The 24,974-nt window shown below is 34.4% G+C and overlaps 1 pseudogene; it reads right to left on the bottom strand.

Moving 5' to 3' along the window:
* Positions 1 to 10,817: 10,817 nt before the first annotated feature.
* On the bottom strand, positions 10,818 to 11,978 carry LOC116590847 (annotated as a pseudogene).
* Between the last annotated feature and the right edge of the window lie 12,996 nt (positions 11,979 to 24,974).

Below are 24,974 nucleotides of genomic sequence, written 5' to 3'. Positions count from 1 at the left end.
CCTCCTGCAAAGGCAAAGGGAAAGGGATATCAGGGTAGAAGGGAAGGATCATTACTGTTTTAATCAGTTCTTCTTATTTTCCTCTTCTGAAAACATTATTTTCATTCCATTGAAGCAAAATTTTGGAGTTGGGCATAGTGTTCATGGTTTAATAGATCAAGTACTAGGTAAATTTGTGATGGAGGGAAGGCATTTTATCCGTATTGTTTTGGTAAACATGTCTTTCCTTCTGGAAATGCCTATTGTCTGAGAAAACACCAGCCTTGAGATAAGCTCCGACCTGTGGATCACTTGCCTCTCTGCTTACAGATTCATTCCTATCTCCACCCTGATCTTTATCACAGAATACTGAGTGCTACACACCTTTGTTCCCAGGCTGGTTTTTGCCAAATGCCAGTGAAGTCCATGGCAGAACACTGGAGGGTGGGAAGAAGAAAAAAACAGGGCATTTTTCCTTACTGTGATTTGGATGAATTTCTCACAGTACCTCCTTGGTGTCACCTCCTGCCAACCAGTTCTGCTCTCTAATGTCACAGGCACCACCAAAGGTGGTGTTCGATTTCCTTTTCTTCAACTTCCTTTGTGACCAGGTGGCTCATACTAAATGCTTCTATTAACTTGATGGATCTTAACTAATAGGAAATCAAAGAGAAAATGTCACATTGCTTACCATCAGTTTGAATTTGAGGACAAATCAATCAGTCCTGACTCATCATTGAGGTGTTCCTGGTTAAGATAACAATCAATACATGGGTGATGATTTACGTTTTCCAAGTACATTTCATTTGTGCATTCCTTCTCCTGGGAGAAAGAGGTAGAAGTCAAGAGAAACCAGATGACATCAGCAGTCAATAAAGGCCATATCCAGGCTCAAATCCAAGACCTCTGTCCCTCAACCTTATGATCTTTGCCTTAATGCATTAGGAAGATATGCCATCCTTTCTTTTGTCTGTAAGGTATAACGAGATGACGGTATTTTGAAATTTTGAAGGCAGGTAAGCTTCACATCAAGTTCCTGATTTCTGATGCAGAAGGTATTATTCTCTGATAATAAATATTCAAAAAGGAAGCACTGAATTGTTATTAAGACAGATATACAATGTACATTCTTATATGAATTGAATCCTTGGCTTATTGAAGTGAGATGGTTGAAAACAAAGAAACATTCTACAGTGTGGTAACCTGCAGAAAAGGAATATTTCCAGGGTCTAAGGGGAATACAAAATATGTAATATCAGGTTAATATTAAGGTTAATATTAAATTGTAGATGTACATTTGTTATTACTATTTCCATAAATGGTTTTTTTTTTTTTGCCATTTATTTATTTTTTTTTATTTCCAGCATAACAGTATTCATTATTTTTGCACCACACTCCATAAATGTTTTCAATAGAGTTTATATTATTTCCCTCAGGAGGTTTTTATTATGTGTAATTATATTTTATTATGTACTTCACAAATATTTCATTGTTTAACACAACTTATATTTTTTTGAATATGTTTAGAGTTTCTAGGGCAATTCTAATCTTGAAATATTTATATTGTGTTTGCTATTTATCCTCAAATAATAAATATACATCCAATGGACTATTATAAAGTACAACTAAAAACTTGATTTATTAGTCACACCCTATAGTTGTATTAAAAAAATACTATTACTTCAAAATATGGTATTTAAAAAATAATAGCTACAAAATTAATAGGCATGTATTTGAAATCTTAAAACAATGAATTGCTAGACAATTAAAAGAGAGCAAGAATTTACAGAAAAATGCTAATTCCCAATGGTTTAATATATTACAGCAAACATTAAGAATTCAACATTCTTTCTAGAAAATGAAGACTTAGGCATAGAAGATTTTTTAAAAAATAGTTTTAAAGTATTCATATATATTGATATATTGTCTTTAGTTTTTTTTTTTTTAAATTTATTTTTTATTTATTTTCAGCATAACAGTATTGTCTTTAGTTTTTAAAATTTCCTTTAGAGTGCCTTTAATCTGAAGAATTTCAAGGAGTAAAAGAATAGTTTTCTTTAGATATAGTATTAATAAGATAGTATATAAATTATATTCTTTCATTAATGAGGAACGGAACAGTATATTGAGTTACCACTTTTGAAAAATTTTGACTTTTACAAATTATTTTATAATTATGTTTTTTTATTTACGTAAACTCTTAAGAATATTAAAGATTATTATATATAAATATTTTACATACAGAAGTGTGTATGTTACTTGCTATGCAACATATTCTCTGTGACTAAGATTTGTATGGATGAATAAACCTGTGAAATAGCAAAAGGAGTAAATCAAAGAAAAGATTTCCAGAGTGTCTTCTCATATGTTTCTAGTCCACACAAGTTTAAAACTAGAATAAAAAAGCAATCCACAGATTTAATAAAATCCTTGTCAAAATACCAACATTTTCACAGAACTAGGATAACAACATTTTCACAGAACTAGAATAAATAAAAATAAAATTTGTGTAGAACCCAGGACCCAAGCAGCCAAAGCAATATTGAAAGAGAAGAACAAAGCTGGAGGTATCATAATTCCAGATTTCAAGATATACCACAAAGCTATGGTAATCAGAACAGTGTGGTAATGGCATAAAAATAGACATATTGATTGATAGAACAGTACAGAAAAGAGAACCCAGAAATAAACCCAGTCAATTAATCTATGACAAATGAGGAAAGAATATGTAAAGGAGAAAAGATAGTCTCTTCAATTTATGGTCCCAGGAAAACTGGAGAGTAACATGCAAAAAATGAAACTGGATCGCTTTCTTACATCACATACAAAAATAAACTCAAAATGGATTAAAGATTTAAATATTGAGATCTGAAACCATAAAACTCCTAGAAGAAAACATAGGCAGTAATTTCTTTGACACTGGCTGTAGAAATGTTTTTCTAGAAATGTTTTGTCAGGCAAGGGAAACAAAAACAAAACTGTTCTGACTATACCAAAATAAAAGGCTTCCACACAGCAAAGGAACAAACCATCAACCAAACAAAAACACACAACACTTAATAGAAGATATTTTAAAATGATATATCTGATAAGGGGCTAATATCCAGATTACATAAAGAACTTACACAACTCAAGAGCAAACAACAACAACAACTAATAATAATAATCCAATTAAAAATGGGCAGAGGACCTGAATAGGCATTTTTTGAAAGATGGCCAACAGACACATGAGAAGATGCTCAATATCACTAATTATCAGGGAAATGTAAATTAAAACTATAATGAGATATCAGCTTCACCTGTCAGAATGACTAAGATCAAAAAGACAAGAAATAACAGGTGTTGATGAGGATGTCGAGAAAAAGGAAACTTCTTGCACTGTGGGTGGGAATGCAAACTGATGCAGCCACTGTAGAAACAGTATGAAAGTTCCTCAAAAAGTTAAAAATAGAATTACTAGATGATCCAATATTCTACTACTGGGTATTTACTCAAGGAAAACAAAAACACAACTTTGAAAATAGTATGCTTATTGCATCATTATTTACAATAACCAAGATATAGAAGCAGCCGAAGTACATCCATAGATCAACAATAGTGTATACACACACACTCTGCACACATACACATACACACACAGACAGAGACACACACACACACACACACACACACACACACTGGAATATTAATCATGAAAAGGAGATCTTGTATTAGCAACAATATGGATGGACCTAGAGGGTATAATGCTAAGAAATGGACAGAGAAAAACAAATCCTATATGATTTCACTCATATGGGGAATTTAAGAAACAAAACAACAAGAAAGAGGCAAAAAACAGTCTTCCATACAGAGAACAAAGGAGGTCTCCAGAGAGGAGGTGGGTGGGGGGATGGATGAAATAGATAAAAGAGATTAAGAGTACACTTACCTTGATGAGCACTGAGAAATGAGTAGAATTGTTGAATCATTATATGGTAAATGCTCACACTCGATTAAGAATGTAAATTATTCAGTTCCATTCATCTTTATGATGGGGAAAAATCTTAATTGAAATACCTATTGATGGTAGATAAATATTTTTATTTCTAAGTATGAAAAATAGCAGTTAGTTTAAATAAGAGGAATAAACACTCTGTAGCCCAAGTATAAAGTTACAAATACCAGTGCATAAATAACAACATATCTATCAAGAGTGACTGGGAAAGAACTGTCGTAAATGGAGATTTATGCCATCACTCACTCCAGCACGTACAGAAATGAGGAAAAAGATGCAAAATAGTAGAGATAACATCAGATATTTTGAAACAAAGAAAGGATCCAATATCCAGCACAAATAACAAATGCTCACAGAAACACATGGCTTATATCACCTGGAAAGGGAACCTGGCGAGCATATAAAGAAGAGATGAGTACGTTGCTGTGCAGTGAGAAATGAGGTAACTCATTTTTGCCAGCACAGTGGTGAGAACTGATCATACTTCAAGAAAGACAACAAATACTCTATTTCCATCCCACCACTGATAAATGACAACATACTAGGCTGGGGAAATGCCGTCTGTCAAGCCATAGTCGGAGCTAAGCTGAATGGGCACACAGAACTTTTGTGGCCTTTTCTCATAAACAGAATCCTAGAATAACTGGAGAGTCGCAACCAAAAAGGCTTGGAAGAGCATGATGGCCGTGACTGGATAGTAAGTAGTCCAGCACTTACCAGTAGGCTTCATGTGCTGTGGACAACATGCTGAATAAAGGGAGACTGGCTTGTAGCAACACCGGCCCTTCCTTACTGTTCTGAGTCAGAGGTGAGGTTGTACCTGGGGAAACTGAACCACAATCTACCAAGTTGCTGATAAGCCCCATACTAGGGACAACATTTAATCATTCCACACCTTTATAAATATGAGCAAATAATAAACCCCTTCTACCCTTATTTCTATTTCCATTATTATTGTTAGGCATAATGGAAATCAGTTAGCTGATATTTTCTTTTGGATTTCTACTTTTGCGGTTCCAAACAAAGTCAGCCTGTGATTTATTTTCTTTGTACTTTCCCAATCCACTTTGCTAATCAAGGTGGCCATAGTTTCGTAGAATAAGTTAGGTAACATTTGTTCTTTTACTATTTGCTGTCACAACTCCTATAAGAAAGAAATTACATATGCCTTTATACTTCCAGGAAAATTTTATACCTATAAAATTAAATCTGGGCCTCTTTGGTGTATGAGGTGGTCTTTGCTTACTATTTCAATTTATTATTTATTAATCTATTTAGTTGTTCTTTTTCTTTTTTATACTTACTCTTTTATATTTAAAAATTTTGCATTTTATGTATTTTCCATTTAATATTGGTTTTCTAACATTTTTATTTTGATTTTTATACTAACGCTCAGATACAATTTATATAAAATAAATGCATCCATTTCAAGTGTGTAGTTTGATAGGTTATCACACACACAATACACACACACACTCTGTATAAACTCATCCACAAACAAGATTAACTCAAACCAAAAACCTTCTCTCCTGCCAGCCCTAGTTTGCCTGTCAAACCCTCCCAGCTCCTACCCCAGCCCAGGCCTCAGGCCACCACTGAACTGTACTACCAAATCCATTTGTCTCTTCTAGAATTTCATATTTGTATCATACAGTATGTATTCTTTTGTATTTGGCTTCTTCCTCTCAACACAGTAATTTTGAGATTTATCCACATTGTTATAACGTACCTTCTTTTATTTTATGGCTATGTATTCTATTAAATGGGTATAGCACAATCTATTTGTCTTCCTCTTGGTGATGGACATTTTGGCTTTAAAATTTGGAGCTATTAAGAATAGAGGTGCTATGTGCATTATTACAAAAGAATTTGCATGCATCTTAGCTCAGGCTGCTAAAATAAAATACCTTAGACTGGGGGTACCTTAAACAACAGAAATGATTTCTCATAGTTGTGTGGGTTGGGAAGCCCAAGATCGAGGCACTGACAAATTTGGTTCTAGGTGAGTGCCCTCTTTTCGGCTTGTAGAAGCCACCCTTTACCTGTGTACTTACCTGTCCTTTCCTCAGTGCAAGTGTGTGGGTGTGAAGTAGCTCCGGTCTGTCTTCTACTTCTTATAAGTGCACTCACTGGACCATGGGAGAGCCGCCCTTAGAGCCTCATCTGAACTTCATCTAACTTCATCATCTCCCAGAGGCCTCAACTCCAAATATCAGCACTTTAACAACTCAATTTTTAGAGGACACATTTGGTTCATAACAGTGTGGGTATACATTTTTTTTTTTTTTATTTGACAGAGAGATATCACAAGCAGATGGAGAGGCAGGCAGAGGGGGGGGGAAGCAGGCTCCCTGCTGAGCAGAGAGCCCGATGCGGGACTCGATCCCAGGACCCTGAGATCATGACCTGAGCCGAAGGCAGTGGCTTAACCCACTGAGCCACCCAGGCGCCCTGGGTATACATTTTTTATGTTGGGGTGAATTACTCAGAGTGGAATTGCTGGGTTGTACGTATATAGGTATTTATGCATGTTGTGTGTTCTAAGTGTGTATGTAACCTTTCAAGAAACTGCCGAGTTGTTTTCCAAGTAGATGTACCATTTTATATCCCCCACCCTCAGCAGTATATGAAAATTTTAGTTTCTTTGCATTATAAACAATAGTTGTCCAGTTTTTAAAAATTTCAATTCTAATGGCCTGTATTGTTATTTTATTATTATTTGAATTTGCATTTCCCAATGGCTAAAGATGTTGAATATTTTTTATGTGTTTATTGGCGATCTCTCTATCTTCTTTTGTGTAGTGTTTATTCAAATATTTTGCCCTTTCTTGTTAGGCTGCTTGTCCTCTAATTACTGAATTGTAAAACTTCCTGATGTATTCTGTATACAAGTCTATGTCAGAAAGAGGTAGTGTAATTATTTTCTTCAAGCACTTTGATTACCTTTTCATTTTCTTCTTCAATATACAAAATTAACTGTATTATTTGAAAAGTTTTTAATTTTCATGAATTCCAAATTATCAGCTTTCTCTTTGTAATTCATGCATTTTATCTCCTAAGAAAGTTTTGCTTATCACAAAGTTTTCAAGATTTTCTCCAGAATACTTTCTTCTAGAAGTCTTAAAGTTTTGACTCATATGTTTAAGTCAATGATTCATATTTAGACAATTTTTGTGCATGATGTTATAAAAGACTTGAGACTTATTTTCTTTTACATATTGTTTTGACACCAGTAGGTGCAAAGAATATTTTTTTTCTCTGTTGAATTACATAGGCACTTTTGCCAAAAATCAAGTTATTGTATTAGATTATTAAAAAACTGTTTTCTGTTTCATTGATCTTCATTTCTATAGATATGCCATATCATAGCTTTATACTAAGTCTTCCAAATTTGACTCATTATTTTAAAATTATTTTGGTAGTCTAGGTCATTTGCATTGTTATATGGTTTAGCTTTTCATCAATTTCTTCCAAAAAATGTTTGTAGGAATTTTAATTACGTTTGCCTTGAACATATAGATTATTCTGGGAATAACTCGGTCAGAATAATACTCAGTATTGCAGTCCATAAGTATGGCATATCTCTTCCTTTACTAACTCTTCAGTTTCTCTTAAAAATATTTTGTGATTTTCAATGTATAGGTATTGCACTTAATTCGTTAAACTTAACTCTAATTATTTCTTTTTAAATACTCCTTTAAATAATAGAAAAATACGTTTATGCATCCAATAATCTATTATTGACTTTGTGCCACTGATTTTGCTAAACACACATATTTATTCTAATAGATTTTTATGATCCTTGGGATTTTCTATGTATATGATTGTGTCGTCTAGGAATAAAGACAATTTCACTTCTTCCTTTGCATATGTTTTTAATATATTTTTCTGTTTTTACATTGGCTAAGACATCCAGTAAAAGTTTGAAAAGTAGTGAGAGGAGACATCTTTTCCTTTTCCTCATTAAAGATCAAGTGGGCTGTGGTTTTTTGCAAATGTCTTTTATCGGATTGATAAAATTTCCTTTATCATACTGAAAATTTTTAATCAGGAATGAATGTTGAATTTTCTCAAATACCTTTTTCTGAATCAATGGCAATGATTATGGTGTTTTTCCTCTCCTCTATTTTCTTAATATATAGAAATATATTGATTGATTTCTTAAAATATTAAAATAACGTTACATTCTTGGAATAAATTCTTCCTTGTCATGATATATTACTTTTTATATTTTGCTATATTGGACATGTCAATATTCTTTAAAGAATTTTGCTTCTGCGTTCATGAGAGAAACTGGTTTGGGTTTGTTTTGTTTATATCCTCTTTGATTAGTTTTTGTACAGGAAAATGCAAGCTTCATAATATTAGTTGGTGAGTCTTCCCTCTTCTTATCTAAAGAGTTTGTATAAAATTGATGCTGTTTTCATTCTTAAATAATTGGTAGAATTCACTGATAAAGGTATTTGAACCTGGAGTTAACTTTCTAGGGAGATTTTTAACAGCATATGGAGTTTATTTAATAGATATATGGCCATTCAGGATATCTATTTCTTCCTAAACAAGCTAGGTGTTTTGTTTCTTTCAAAGAATTTGTCCATTTGTCCATTTGACTTATATTGTCAATTTATTGCCATAAACTGGGTTATGATATTACTTTTTTATGCTTATCATGTTTCTAAGATATATAGTGGTATCTACTTTTTTTCCCCCATGATTCTTGAGATTTGTATACTAGGATTTTTCTTGATCACACTGAGTAGAGTGTGATCATTAACTAATATTATTGATCTTTTCAATGATCTTTTGATTTCTTTAATTTATTGTTGGATTCATTTTCTGTTTAACTGATTTTTGCTCTTTATTTTATTATCATTTTCCTTACTTGGCTTTAATTTGATTTACTTTTTAGCTTTTTAAGATGAAAATTTAGATTACTAACTTCAAATTTTTTTGAAGATTTTATTTATCTATTTGACAGAGAGAGAGATCACAAGTAGGCAGAGAGACAGGCAGGGGGGTGGGGAAGAAGGCTCCCCGTTGAGCAGAAAGCCCCATGTGAGGCTTGATCCCAGGACCCTGAGATCATGACCTGAGCTGAAGGCAGAGGCTTTACCTACTGAGTCAGCCACGTGCCCCACTAATTCAATTTTTTTTTATTTTTGTAATTTAAGCAATAAAATATTCAAACTTCCTTCTAAGCACTCTCTTAGCTATAGCCCAAGAATTTTTATATACTCTATTTTTATTTCTTTTATTCCTATATATGTCTAATTTCTATCCAACTTTCCCTCCTCCCACTGGTGAATTCTACCAAACTTTTTTTTTTTTTTTCTGCCAAGGTATAGTTGATACACTATACTTTCCTTTTTGATTTCTTTCCTTTTTGATACATACTTTCATTTTTGATTTCTAATTCAATTCCAGTGTTTTCAGAAAGCAGACTCTGTATGATGTGAACTTTTAACATTTTATTAGGCTTGTGTTATGGCCCACCATATAATCTATCTTGCTGAATATTTTATGCGTATTTCCCTGTTATTGGGTAGAGTGTTCTATAAATATCAATTAGGCCAAGTAGGTTGATAGTGTTATTCAAGTCCTCTATATCTTTACAGACTTAATGGTGGCTTGTTCCTTTAATTACTGATATAAGAGTATAAAGCTTTTCAACTATTATTATGGTGATTGGCATATTGTTGAATGTTGGGATTTTGTTGTTTTCTTTATTTTTTTTAATAGATTGTTTAGTATTATTTGGTCAAATGGCCAAGTATGGAATCAGTTTGATCCCTTCAGGGTGTATTTTAAAGATTTATTAGGGTGGATTTGAATAGCCTTCACTCTAGGGATAATTCGAATACTGTTTTATTACCAGGATGTTACTTCTCATGGCTCTCTAATGAATGTCTCGAATGATTGCTGAGGATTCCTAGTACTGAGTGGTAACTCAGATGTCTACCAATGTGTTTGAACCCTTGAAATTACTAAACTGAGAGCCTAATCACTGTCTTTTGCCAGGCCTCACAGAGTTTTTACTTTGCAGTAAAGTAGCCCCCTCCCTCTCTGAAACTCAGCAACTGCCATCCTTGGCAGACTCCAGAACTCTAACCTTAAGCTCTTTTATTCATTAATATCAATGAATTCACATGGTCTCTCTTTTTTAACCAACCCTGCACTAGCAGTCTAGAAATTGCTGAAAAGTCAGAGTGATGGTGTGGGTTACTGTCCTTATTTTCCAGCTTCCCATTTCATAGACTTGCATGCCTGTTTTTCAGTGCTTGAAAGGAAATATTTAATTTATTTTGTCTAGAGGTTTTTTTGGTAATGGAAAAATGGGTCTGGAGTAATTCTTACTCCATTGTGGCTGGAAGTAGAAATTCATATTTTTAACACAATTTTAGTAGTATTAAAATTTAATTTTGTCTGTAGATATTTCTCCTTTTTATTTCAGAATAAATTTATATACATTTGTCTCTTCTTTTTCTTATCAGTACTCTAGATGTTTGATTATCTTTTTAAATAACTAGTTTTTAACTTTTTAGATTTTAACTCTCATGAGTATGTGTTGTTCTTGCTTATTTTACTGACATCTCTCTCTTTTAAGCTAGGCTCAGTGTACTTTATTGATGGTACATGACAAGGTAGTGCTCCACAAGCCTTACCTTCCTTAGGGGGTCTGGTATGGAAACTGTAGATGTTGGGAGATTCTCAGTGTGTTGGGAGATGAGTTGGGGCAAGGACTCTCCAGCAGCTAAGAGCCTCTCTTTTCCTTTTGCTCTCACTGGGACTAAAGGTCCAGGGGGCTCTTACTCCTCGAGGGCCGGGTGGACTATTAGCCCACCACCTATTTGCTGTAGCCAAATAAATTGTCATACCAGTAATGAGCTTGACAAAGTGGTCATTGAGAGTAATGCCAACCCCAGCATTGAAGATGGAAGAGTGGGTGTCACTGTTAAAGTCACAGGAGACAACCTGGTCATTGTAGTCCAAGATGACCTTGAGGAAGCCCTCCAATAACTGCGTTATCATCTTCTTGATGTCATCATATTTGGCAGCTTTCTCCAGGTAGTAGGTTGGATCCACGACTGACACACTGGGGGGTGGGACATGGAAAGTCACATCAGTGGTCTTCCCATTCCGCTCAGGAATGACTTTGCCTATGGCCTTGGCAGCACCTATAGAAGTAGGGATAATGTTCTGGTCAACCCCTCAGCCATCATGCCACAGCTTCCCAGAGGTGCTGTCCATGGTTTTCTGGATGGCATGGACTGTGGTCATGGGTCTCTTCATGATACCAAAGTTGTTGTGGATGAACTTGGCCAGAAGGGCAAGCAGTTGATGGTGTAGGAGGCATTACTGATAATCTTGAGGGAGTTGTCATATTTCTTCTGGTTCATACCCATCAAAAACATGGGGCCATCAGAAGAGGCAGAAATGATGATCTCTTGGTCCCACCCTTCAAGTGAACCCCAACCCCTTCATGATGGTGAAGACTCAGTGGACTCCATAACATACTCAGAACCAGCACCACCCCATTTAATGATGGTGGGATTTCACCGCTGGAAGATGGAGATGGGATTTCCATAGAAGATAAGTTTCTTTTTATTTTAAATATTTTATTTATTTATTTGACACAGAGAGAGGGATCACAAGTAGGCAGAGAGGCAGGCAGAGAGAGAGGGGGAAGCAGGCTCCCTGCTGAGCAGAGAGCCCGATGTGGGGCTCGATCCCAGGACCCTGAGATCATGACCCGAGCCGAAGGCAGAGGCTTAACCCACTGAGCCACCCAGGCACTCCAGAAGATAAATTTCTTATTCTCAGCCTTGATTGTGCTGTTGAATTTGCTCTGGGTGGAATCATACTGGGACATGTAGACCATGTTGTTGAGGTCAATGAAGGAGTCTTAGTCATTGATGGCAACAATATTCACTTTGTCAGAGTTAAAAGCAGCCCTCGTGACCAGCTGCCCAGTATGGACAAATCTACTTACTCTAATCTTCACCATTGTATCTGAGCGACACGACTGGCCCTGCACCAGAAGATGAGGTTGTCTGTGGAACTGGGAGGAATGGAAAGCCTCTTCTTACATTTATAATTTGTGAACTTCTTTCTTTGAATTTGCTCTGTTGCACTATACCTATAATTGTGTCAAAAACCAGATTTTTAGTTTCTGATCTTGCTTATTCTTGATAAATGTGTTAAAAATTATAAAGTTTCCCAAATAAGTTTTACCAATGGCTTACAAATTTTGACATGTAGAGGGTTTTCTTTTTATTAGTATTAATTTTAATTGGTATTTTAAAATTTCATTGGTATTAATGTTCTGTCCAGATGTTGCAGGAGAAAATTGTCTCCTTGGATCTTCCAGTTTCTGGTGGCAGCTCACATTCTTCAGCTTGTGGCCTGATTACTCCATCTTTGCCTTCCATTGCCTATCCTCTTCACTGTTTCAAGTCTCCCTCTGCCTCCCTTTACAGGGACACTTTTACTGGATTTAGGGCTCAGCTAGATAATTCATAACTCAACATCCTTAACCAAATTACATCTTCAAAGCTTTTTTTTTTTTTAATTTTCGTCTTTGCTCTTTCCATAGAAGGTGATGTCCCCAGGCATGGGAATGATGGAATTAGGGATTCAGAGATAGGTATCTTTTTGATGGGACATTTCAGTCTACCACAATCTTCCCTCTGGCCTCCAAAGGGATGAAACCAAAAGATTCATATTCAATTCAATTCAATTCATATTCAATCTTATGAATCCAAAGATTCATATCCATCCACATATAAAATACATTGATTTCATCCCGTGTCTTCAAAAGTATCAACCTGATACAGCATCAGCACAAGTCCAAAATGTATCTAAATATTGCCAACTCAAAATTTTTAAATCTCATTATTTATATCAACAAAATCAGCATAATTTCGATTCTACCTGTGTTCCATCTTGCGGAAAATTTTACCCCCATCTTTGGACCTATGAAACTAGAAATCTAGCTATTTGGTCCCCAAATACAGTGCAGAACTATGTCAACACAAAATAAATGAACCGTTTTTTGAAATTTTAAAAGAAAGGAAAAGAATTTTATTCAAGCCTAAGTTAGAACAGCTGCCCAAAATAAATAATCTTCACATAGAAGAGAATGCCCCAGAGAAGGAACATTTGGTTCAGAGTTAACATATATGTATATTTTACATAGAGTTACAAGCCATCATGACAAAGGCAATTACAGAATGTTGTAGACTTTATCTTACATTTTTTAGTGTGTATACGAGGCTGTTTAACTTTAATCTTCTGGGAACCAGGAAGGTTTTGTTTGTTTGTTTGTTTTGTGTTGTTTTGATTTGTTTTGTTTTTCTTATCTTTATGTCTGAATGCTCCTTTTAGTTTTGTGTTTTGTTTTAACAAAGCAGACATACAACATGTGCCTGGAGCAGAAATAAGAGCCCCATGCTTTGAAGGTTTCTGGAGTAATTTTGACCTTGGTAAAAGTTAAAGTATGGCTTCTCTTGGAGCCTAGGAGCAGGAACCACAAATGTTAAAAGGGGTAAAATATAAGGAGGGAAAAAATCAGCGTTCTCAAATAATTTTGAAATCTAACAGATAAAATCCCATTATGTTTTGTGGGTTAGAAATAATTCCCTCTGGGACCACATGTATGATCTGGTACCTAGGCTTGGGCATCTGCTTTTGGCCCTGCAACTCCATTCCTTGGGACCATGGCTCTGACGTCAATGTATCATCACTTCTTGAGGGTTGTACATGTTTCAGATGAGTAGTTGTTATCTGTATATTTTCTACTTATAGAATTTTGGAACTCTGGCAGTCTTCATTGTGTCCTGTCTCTGTCTCTTTCATTCCAAGCTGGGAGTGTTTCTGCAAGTATAATATTCTCAAAAACCTATTAGTCCCTCTGTTTAATCTCATGGGGATTCAGAACATTAGCAAGAGAGTCCTCCACAGATTTTTTCTAGATAATTCCATTTCCTGTCCTGACTTGTGCTGAGAGTTTGAGTGAATCCATGAGACACAAAACTATTATCTTCAGCAAAATATTTCTCACCACACAGTTGGCCTTATCTCCACAGTACAATATCCTAACAGCTAATCTCCAAATTTTAGCATCTTTTTCTATCTGAACAGGCTTAGAATTTCCCAAAGCATTAAGTGCTGGTTCCTTTTTTCTTAACAATTCTTTCTTCAATTTCTCTCTTTCCCATGTGTTTTGCTATAAGCAGCAAGAAGAAACAAGGTTGCACCTTCAACACTTTGCTTAGAAATCTCCTCAAAATCCAAATTCCTTGCTTATAAGTCCTGCTTTCCACACAGCTATAGGACACATTCAGGTAAATTTTCTGCTACTAAATAACAAGGATTATCTATCACCAGTTTCCAATAGCACATTTCTCATTTTCTTCTGAGCTTTCATCACGTTCATACTTCCACTGTTCGTATTCTGGTCAAGACAGTTTAGACTTTTTCTATCCTCTACCTCAAATCTTCTCCAAGTCTTAGTCCACTGTCTGATTACAAAGCCACTCTACATTTTTAGGTATTTGTTACAGCAGTACCCCACTTTCCCCTACAAATATCTGTCTTAATTTCCTAAGGCTGCCATTACAAATTGACACAAACTCGCTGATTTACAAGAACAGAAATTTATTCCTTCATGGTTCTGGAGGCCAGAAGTTCAACTTCAGTTTCATTGAGCAAAAATCAAGATATTAATAGGGCTACATTTACTCCAGAGACTCTAGGACAGATTCTCTGTCCGGCTTCTTCTAGCTTCTGGTGACACTCCTATGCTTATGGCTTAATCACTCCAAGCTTTGACTACATGTTCGTATTGCCTTCTCTATTATGTATATATAATGACCCTCAGCCTCTTATGAAGACACTATGATTGGATTTAGGACTCACCTGGATAATCCAGTAAAATCTCCCTATATCAGGATCCTTAAAAACAGCTGCAAAGGGCACCTGGGTGGCTCAGTGGGTTAAAGCCTCTGCCTCCAGCTCAGGTCCTGATCCCAGAGTCCTGGGATGGAGCCCTGCATTGGGCGCTCTGTTCAGCAGGGAGCCTGCTTCCCCCCTCCACTCCCCCCACCCCGCCTGCCTCTCTGCCTGCTTGTGATCTCTGTCTGTCAAATAAAATAAAATTAAAACAAACAACAACAACAGCAAAGAGCTGAAAAGAAGCTTCTTCCTTACAAACTAACAGGGCTAAATTGGACCTGGTATCTTTTCATGGCCATTTTCCCTCTTAATAGAGATGGCTAATTCCGTTGGAGATGTATGGGGTTCTCTTTAATTAAATGCAGACTATCACAGAAGGAGCAGGTTTGTTCTCAGAATTTTTGGAATGTACATGCTTAGCATTGTGATTAGCATATAGTAAGTTCTCAAAAATTACAGCTCATTTTTAATTGATGTTATATTTACCATTAGGCATCTCTTAATAAATTCTATAAACATCCCCTAAAATACATTTAACTTCTCAGGTTGTTAGTTATGGATACATTTATTTCAATCCTCTGAATACTGCTTTTAATTTATATGTAGTATTATTTTCTGATTCTTAAAACTTAGGCAGTAGAAATTCATATTTCTCCAAAACATCAGAGGCTTTTTGAAAGACAGTGTGATAATTGTGGTTTATTTAATTGTCAAAAATATGAACAATTGCTTGTTAAAAAAGAAAGAAAACACCCTTAGGTAATTTCTAGCACTTTAAGGTTGAGATTTCTTTCACTCAACATTTGCTTTATAGTAATTTTGTCCCAGAAATCTCTAAAGTCAGTTTAAATTTCTAATGCTTTTGAATGTTTTAACTCTCCATTATAACTGTGAACAGACATAATATGTTTATCTCATTTTTTTCACATCCTGTCACTGTCATCTACCAATGAAGTGTTAAAAGGGTTGAGAAACTGCATGTCTTCAGTTTAATCATGTTTAATTAATTTATTTGTTTAGCTTTTGCTCCTTGGAATATGGCTATAAATATTATATAAAATACATTCTTATTTTTTAGACTCTCAAAACAATCTGATAAATAAAAAGTATATGATATTTGTGGTGTAAATTTTCTATCATGTTATTTTAAATATATATGTCAGTCAAAAATTAACATTTATCAGTTTGACAAATATTTTGTGTACTGTTTTATATAATTATTCTACCTATTGGGGATATAGTAGCAAATCAAACAGAATGTAACTGCTACCCTCCTTGAGTTTATATTCTAGAGGAGAAGAAACATCAACAAACACAATCAATAATATAAAAATAGACTATTTTAGATAGTGATAAGTGTATGAAGAAAAGTAAAATAGAGAACCAGGGTGAGTGGTAACGAGAGATGCTGTAATGTTAACCAGATTAGAAGCTATCGAGAAGTGGACATTCAAGAAAAGACTTAAAGGAGCAGAGGGCAGAGTCATGGGCAGATCTGTGGAAACACATTTAACCAGGGGAAACATTAAGTGCTGTGTCTGAGAAGTGGTGATAATGCCTCTGTGTCTGGATAGAGTTGAAAAGAGGTCCAGGGAGTGGTAGAAGATAAGGTTAAAGAACAGGTCAGCTCTGTGGGTCCTGCAGGCCACTATAAAGATTTTGTATTTGACTGTGAATGAGCAAGATTGCTTTGGAAGGTTTGGAGCAGAGTAACCTTATCTGACAATTATTTTAAAAGGATTAGTCCGCAGGCAGAGATTGGATTAGTTGGAAGAGGGGGAGTGGGAGGGCGAGGACTGATATGGTAGATGTGCAGGAAGTTAAGTTATTTAGAAAAAAAAAATCAAATCAGGCAGCTGAAGATGCCTATGATGAGGAATAAAATTAATTTCAAAGCCAACACCCCAGTGAATACAGAATTGCAATTTATATTTTTATTAAACAATACTGACAAACTTTCTAGATAATTACTAAATGAGACAATTGTGAAATTTGTTACATGCTTTTGGGCCAGATTCAAGAGAAGTTAACTTAGGCTTTAAAGAACATTAAGTAGAAGTAACTTCATTCGGAGATGCTTGATTTATGTTTTGGAATGTACATCCTTCTTTACGATATCTGTCAGAAAGATGATATTCTGTCAAGACTTTTACTGTGTTTTCCTTTGCATTTCCTTGTCTGTATCTGTACTGTTGAATGTAGTAGCCACTAGTCACATATGGTTGTTGAACAGCTGAACTGTGGCTGATCTGAATTGAGATCTGCTTTCAGTTTAAACAACATACTAGATCTCAAATATTTAATATGAAAAATAGCATGTGATATCTCATTAGCTATTATTTTTATATTTGATTATGTGTTTCAAGGCAATTGCATATGAAAGGCTTTAGATATATTGAGTTAAGTAAAACATATACATAAAATTAATGTCCTTAGCTTCTTTTTACCTTTTTTTTTTTTTTTAATAAGACTATTAGAAAATGTGAATTTACAGACATGGCTCACATTATATTTCTATTAGACAGTGCTGATGTCCATGCCAGGTGAACACTAATGCAGTTTTCAAAAGTATAATATTAAAGTAAGAATAATAACTGGAATAAGATAAGATAAAAATGGACATACTATATTTGGGGATTTTATATATGGTAATGATAGCAGAATAAATAATGAGAAAAATATAAATTTCTCAATTAGTGTTATGGTGACAGTTGGATAGCTATGTATTAAAAAAATTCTAGTTCTCTTATCTATGAGAATCAGAGCTAATGGTATATCAACATTTAGGGGAGAAAGAATCTAAGAATGAAATGTCTCAAGGAAAGGAACTTGATAGCCTGGCAGATTTTAAACCAAGAAAAATATCAGTATAACCTATGGCTGCAACTAATGTACCAGTCATTTTATCGTGTTTTCTTTGGCATAAACCTCTGTTTTTATTTTTAATGCTTCACCATTTTTAGAAGTTACATCAATTCTTTCAAAAATGAACTATCCTTTTGAAACTTTATTTTTAAATAAATTCAATGTTATGGCCTGACTGGATCAAAATGTTCTATTGCTTTACTTCTGTTTCATTTAATAAAACATTCCTTAAAAAAATAACCTTGAATTATATTTGAAATCCTAGGACTTTATTTTCTATTTGTGCACACAGCCCACTTTGGGGTATAGTTCTGGGGGAGGTGGAAGTGAAAAAAAGTAGCAAAGAGCATGAAGCACTGGGTATGGTGCATAAACAATGAATCTTGGAACATGAAAAAAATAAAAGAAGATTAAGATGTTTTAAAAAAGTAGCAAACAGGGGCGCCTGGGTGGCTCAGTGGGTTAAAGCCTCTGCCTTCGGCTCAGGTCATGATCTCAGGGTCCTGGGATCGAGCCCCATCGGGCTCTCTGCTCAGTGGGGAGCCTGCTTCCTCCTCTCTCTCTGCCTGCCTCTCTGCCTACTTGTGATCTGTCAAGTAAATAAATAAAATCTTAAAAAAAAAAAAATTTTTAAAAATAAAAAAATTAAAAAAAAATAGCAAACAAATACCGTAAGTACAATATTTTGTTTTAATACCAACATATTACAAATTAACTTTAAGATTATTTAATATTTTTATTAATATTTTTATATTTATAAAAATTTATAATATTACAAATTAACTTTAACTTTTACTCTGTCCCTTTACCCCTACTTCTCCATGTCTGTCATTGGTTTGAAGTGACATTAGTTTGAATTGACAGAATCTATATGACAGATTAATAGGGGAAAATTGATGCTGGATCAAAAAGGTTATACTTCTTTCTAAATGGACAAATCAGTGGTAGAATTGCATTCACTATGTGAGATTATTGGAGAGACTGAACTGGGACACGGATGCCAAATTCTGTCCAGAACCTTTTCTTGTCTTACATCAAACTTGTCAAATTGTTCTCACCATCTCACTATCCCTGCTGCAAGTATCCAACAAAGATTTCCTCCTGTTGTACATTTAGCTCTTAGAAAATTCTGAGGGCCTGTCTCCTGAAAACTTTCTATTGATTTTTTTTTTTTTTCTTCTCCTCTGTGCATACGGAGGCTCTGATTTTGGGCTTTCCTGCTTGCTAAGAACTGGCTGCTTTTTTAGTGTCTGTCCTTGCCCAAGATACAGACAGCAGGGTATCTTTGATTGTGTTTTACAGCTGAATGCCCATTTCGTTGGCTTCAAAATCTAGCCTCAGTTCTTGAGAATTCTTTCTGTGGAATGCGGCCTCTGGAAGTATAATTCCTTCCAGGAGAGATGTGATAGGAAGACCTGGGTGAAGAAAGCTCAGATTAATGGTCAGTAATAGTGATTCATTGTGTTTGGATAGCATTTTATTGCAAAATTCTGTCACATATTTTGTCTCACTTGCACATAATGTTTTCCACAAGTCTGTGTCTGAGCAGTAAATGTTTTAATCTTCTCATCATGGAGAACAGGACAGTGAAGTCTCAGAGTGGTCAGAACAGTATTTAGTGATGTTCCCTGAACTTAAAGCATCCTCTGTGGACCCTTAGTTTAGTACTTTTTCCACCATCTATGTCTTTAACAGAAACCAGATTTCAAAATTTTGTTGTTATATTTGAAAGTTACTGTATACAATACAGTCCTTCAGTTGATTATCTGTTTATAGGGTCTCACATATTTGTTATTAATACCCATATATTAATTGAAAAGGAAAGATTTTTAGTTAAGCAAAATAGCATTTGGGGGGGAATTTTTTCCTTATCTAGGCACAGCTATTAGCCAGATCATTTGTAGCTAAGATAAAGTGGAGAAAAACATTTTCAAAGAGGGTAAAGAGGATTATCATATTAATAGTCAAATAATACTTTCCATCACAAAATAAGGGAAAACAGCTTTCAAGTGAAAGCATCAAAGAAGTGACACCATTTCTTTCTGCAGTATTATGTTCAGAAACAAATCTCTGGGTTATGTTACCTGTTTGAATACGATAGAACTAAGTGGGGGAACAAGTGTTTATAGAGAAATGACCGACAAAGAGATAGTAGTCACAACTAAAGCAGCAAAAGTAAGCACTAAAGAAGTGGAAAGGTGGGCTGCAGGTTGGTTGCCTGTGGTTTTATAATATTGCTGGTTAGCTTTTCAAATACTGTCTATGTGGGTCATTCAGTCCAAAGGTGTCATCAAGGATAACACGACTAGGAGTATGCTACATGTTCTATTTCCAACCAGAGAACAAAGCTAGTGACTAACGATGATGAAATCATTTCAATTTGTACAATATTCCATTTCATTCAAGGTGTAGCTCCAGCTCGAGTAAATGGAGAAATCGTGTCCTGGAGGGTTTCTTCAGTGTGTATGAGCCAGATAGATGAGATAATTGTAAACACCTACTTTAAGCACTTTATGTCCACAGGTCAAGGCTACAAGACTGATAAAAGTGAGAGATAGAAAAATGCAACTAGTACAGGAAGCCTTCCTTAAAACTATTCAGAATATATTATATTCTTCAGATACAATCTGTAATATTATTTATCTTTTGAACTTAACAGTTTTATCACTTTTGTATAGAAAATAAATTGATCAAAATATAGGTGTCAAATGAATTGAATTTTTTGATTCCGAATTTGATGGAATACATTAATATGACTTCACAGAAAATGAAGGACATATTTTTAACAAAGAGCCATGTATATGATGTCTGTTCCCAAGTTGTGTTTAAAAATCACACACACACATTTCCTGTGTTTGCCTTATAACTGGATAAAGCTTATAACATTTACCTAAATATATGAATGTCAGCGATTATTTGAAAAAAGCAATTAGAACATATGGGTCCTTGGAACTATATTCCAACAGGACTGCAGTCAGCCAGAACTGAGTTGTGGCAGCTCCATTTGACAGGACCTGTGCCCCCTTATCATCATAGTCCCTCTTGGTCTTTATTGTTTTATTTGCATTTATTGTAGTATTTCATCTTCCTACTTGTCCCATAACTATTTATATTTTTATTGCCTTGTCCAGGAATTTTCTAAGGAGTTTCTTATCTTTCAATATGTTTGATTCCTGAAACTTCTGGTTAAGACACTGAAACCTATGATTTTATGCCTTTTTTTCCTGATAGCTAAAATGTTTTGAAATTAAAAACAAATTAACCCCATGAAATACATATAGTATTAAATGCATGATTTTAAAAGCCAACTATTAGCTCTTACAATGAATTAAACAGAAGTGAAAAAATAGGGACATAATGGTTATTTATTTAGATACTGTTAATGCGATGTATGTTTTTACAGAGATGTAAAAGACTACAAGCTTAAGTTTACTTAGATAAATAGATTTGTCAAACCAGTATAAGAATTTTGTCTACTTATAAAAATAGTCTGCCATTTATTAAAAAAAACAAACAAACAAACAAACAAAAAAACAGAAGGAAAGATGTAACTAACCTTAACTGAACTCAGTTTGTTTTCTTGACACTATTAAGCATGCATTCTATATTATTATCATGGCCTTGTCCCTGGCCCTCAGATGTATTATCTGTATTATCTCTGCCTTTCTGTTCCTGTCCTGTGCGCAGGAGCTAACATTTCAGACCATATCACGTGAGATATGTTGCAAGTTGACTTTCCAAATATTTTACAACTATATTTTTATGGAGTTATTCAAGATAGGTAGAGCATCATATTAAATGTTACCATTTTTCCCATATCAACCCTACCTAGGGCAGACAAATTAATCTTGAAATCCGAGAGATTAGTTATAACAGGAATTTATTTTGGTTATTATTTTGCAATTCTCTAAAATAAAAGCAAGTAGTTGGAATGACAAATTATGTAACAATGCTTATTAATTAAATAAATGATTACAAATGGTTAATTAACTAAGGAATTCAAATCTAGATCATAAAGTTCATCTGAAATATGGAATGCTGTGTACACTTGAGTTCATAAAAGATCATTGTTATTATCAAATATTTAGATTCAGTGATGATCTCAAAGAATGAATATTTATATTGAAAAATTGAAGTGCTTGGGTGGCTCAGTGGGTTAAAGCCCTTGCCTTCGGCTCAGGTCCCAGGACCCTGGGATCAAGCCCCCAATCAGGCTCTCTGCTCAGCAGGGAGCCTGCTTCCTCCTCTCTCTCTGCCTGTCTCTCTGCCTACTTGTGATCTCTGTCTGTCAAAGAAATAAATAAAATCTTAAAAAAAAAAAAAGAAAAATTATTTGGAGTCAATTTCATGTCCTGATTTTTGTCTTGGAATTTCATCATACATTTCTATACATTATTATTAAACTTTGGTTCAATACACTAATTTTATTGATTTATTAGTTAGTTGGAAAACTCATGATTTTATTTTTTAGTTTTAAGTATAAAGTGATAAAATGTGTTGAGTTCTCATAAAGAAAATAATATATCACTGATAAATGTATTTTTCTGAAAATTTAACTAATATTAATTAATATTAGTTAACTAATACTTGTTTGATGTATTCTAAGAAAATTTTACAGATACATATTGAAAGCTACCCTATTCCACAGTCCACCTACTTTCCTTTCCTTTACCTACTCAGCAAATGATATATATGCTCCTTGTGCAAATTTTTCATAGTATTTATAATATATATGTATTTTGTTTAGGAAATGTTTCCAATTTACATAAAGAGTTTTGTATGATTTGTGGTGTTTGTAACTACCTTTTACCCTTACTGTCACATATTTAAAAACATTCATCCATATTAATACATATATTACTATACTTGATTTATTTCTACCATTTTTGTTTGTTTTCTCTATTTAATATGCATTTGTTGAATGTTACCTTTTTTCTTTTCTCATAGAGTTCAATTTTATTGTTTAGTTTCTATTTTATTTACAGAAATTATATATTCTGTACTTTCCATGGTTACTCATAAATTTCTGACATGAAAACTTCACAATGAAAAATGAAAATTTATTACTCTATCTTCCATCAAAACAATAAAAAAGCACTGGAAGAATTTAACACTTTTGCCACTTTCTAAATCTACATGTTATTGTTACCTAGTAGTTATATTCCATTATGATTATTGTTTAAGTCCCAGAATTAGCCATTGCCATGCTGCTATTGTCGCTATTGTTTTATATTTTATTTGGTTAATACTTGTTTGGAACTCTCTGACAGTTATATTATTTAGAACACAATCCATATGAAGGTTGAAGGCAGGGAAAATGATTCTTCTAAAAACAAAAGTTTGTGTTTGTTAGAATGTTTTCATTACCACTATTCTTTGGAAAGTCTTGTTTTTGTACAGCCAGTATTTCCATATCCTGGTGTAAAGGTTTGGTTAAACTTGTCCGTGACTTTATAGGATATTAATCTGTAGCTCTGTGGTTTTTTTTCTTATAACAATTGCTACAATTCACAGGCATAGGTACAAAGATACTGAATGATGAAATGATGCAGAACTAGATTCTCCTGGATAGCTGGGTTAGAGAGATACAAAAGAGCAGTTGTTGACATTAAAAATGAATGGATTGAAGTAACATACCATGAAATTGATGAGGCTAGAGTGGAGGCAGGAAGGTTGTGAGAGATTGAGATGATACAAGAAAATAAAATCAGGGTTCCCTGTGAGATTGAAGAATAAGTCTTTCGGGTAACTATAAGAGAGTCCCAAAGGGAGATAGGAGACAGTTTTCAGAAAGTGTTATTTTTTATTATTATTTAAATTTCAGAAATAGAGCAATTTAGAGTTAGCAAAAGTGCTTTAGTGTGGCCATGAGATTAGGTGGCTAAAGGGGTATAGAGGAAGTAATAGGAACAGAAAATGAGATTTTTAAGAAGCTAAAACTATTGTTCAGGTTACCTCTGAATAGGAGAGCTGTGATAGAGAGGAGCACTGAGAGCCAGGGCTGAAATTTTTTTCTCTGAAGGAGAAGAGATAATTAGGAGGTTGGTAGTGACAATAACAAGGTGAAGTTCAAGCTGTCTTCAGTGTCATTGGAGGGAGATTTTAATATGAGCATTATATGGAAAGAGTCTGGCAGAAGTACTTAGGAAAAGTAGGATGCTACCTTTCGTTTGAAACTTGAGTCACGTGACATGTAAAGCTTCCTCTCTGGGAAGCTCTGGAAAAATCAGTGGCTCTAAGTAGTGACCAGGATCCAATTATGTCAAGAAGGTGGTGAGGGATTCTCAGTAAGGTAGTCCATGTAGGGTTTTTTGTTTTGCTTTTTTTTTTTTTTTTGAATTAATTTTTGTTGGTGTGTTTGTTTTTAATGTTTCCTACAATGGAAGGAAGGGTTTAAGGAGCATGGTAAAAGGTTTAGAAGAAATCGGATTGAGTTAGGGAGAAGAAAGTGCAGATTAATTTGAGGATAAAAGAGAGTTTCAGGAAAAGACAAGTAACTAGGGAAGTTTGTATCTTGGGTCCTAAACAAAACCTGATAGATTTAGTTATTGGGCAAATGACTAATAAAGGATAAATCTCAGAAATACTCTGATGGGTGATATGTGGTAGTAGCCTTGTCTCTAGGTGCTCAGGGCACAAAGGGTGAGGTCACTCTTGTTGCTGGTTCTGTGTGATCTGAGGATAACTCCTGGGACCCTCTTGGTCTTGGATTTAGTCATAGAATTAGTAGGAAGCCTTGTTCAGCTTCCTATTATAGACAGTGAGATGGGCCAAGCAGAGTCTAGACGGTGTTGCTTCTTTGTCAGTAAAGATATATGTTTGTCAATGAATGTCATGGGTCTCTAGATTGGCTGTAAGCACTGCTGGACATACTTCTAAAAAAATGAATGCCAAAGGCTTCTCATCTAGAGAACATCTAAAGTGCTCATCCTCTTCATGAGGAGGTCTTGTAAAACACAAGACACAGGTACCTTTAAAGAGCATTTATTCTCACATGTTTGCACCCAGAACTAAACATCAATAACAACAACAAAAACAACAAACCAAAACAAAACGGAACAACAACAAAAAACTAATACTCAACTGAAATTATATATAAAATGAAATTGAATATAAACAAATAGAGAGGAGTTATAAATAAACTAAAATTTTTTTTAAAAGGTTTTATTTATTTATTTGACAG

Source organism: Mustela erminea, chromosome 1 (genome assembly GCF_009829155.1).
Source record: "Mustela erminea isolate mMusErm1 chromosome 1, mMusErm1.Pri, whole genome shotgun sequence".
NCBI lineage: Eukaryota > Metazoa > Chordata > Mammalia > Carnivora > Mustelidae > Mustela > Mustela erminea.
The sequence above is the reverse complement of the archived record's forward strand: the minus strand, read 5'-3'. Positions and strand labels throughout refer to the sequence as shown.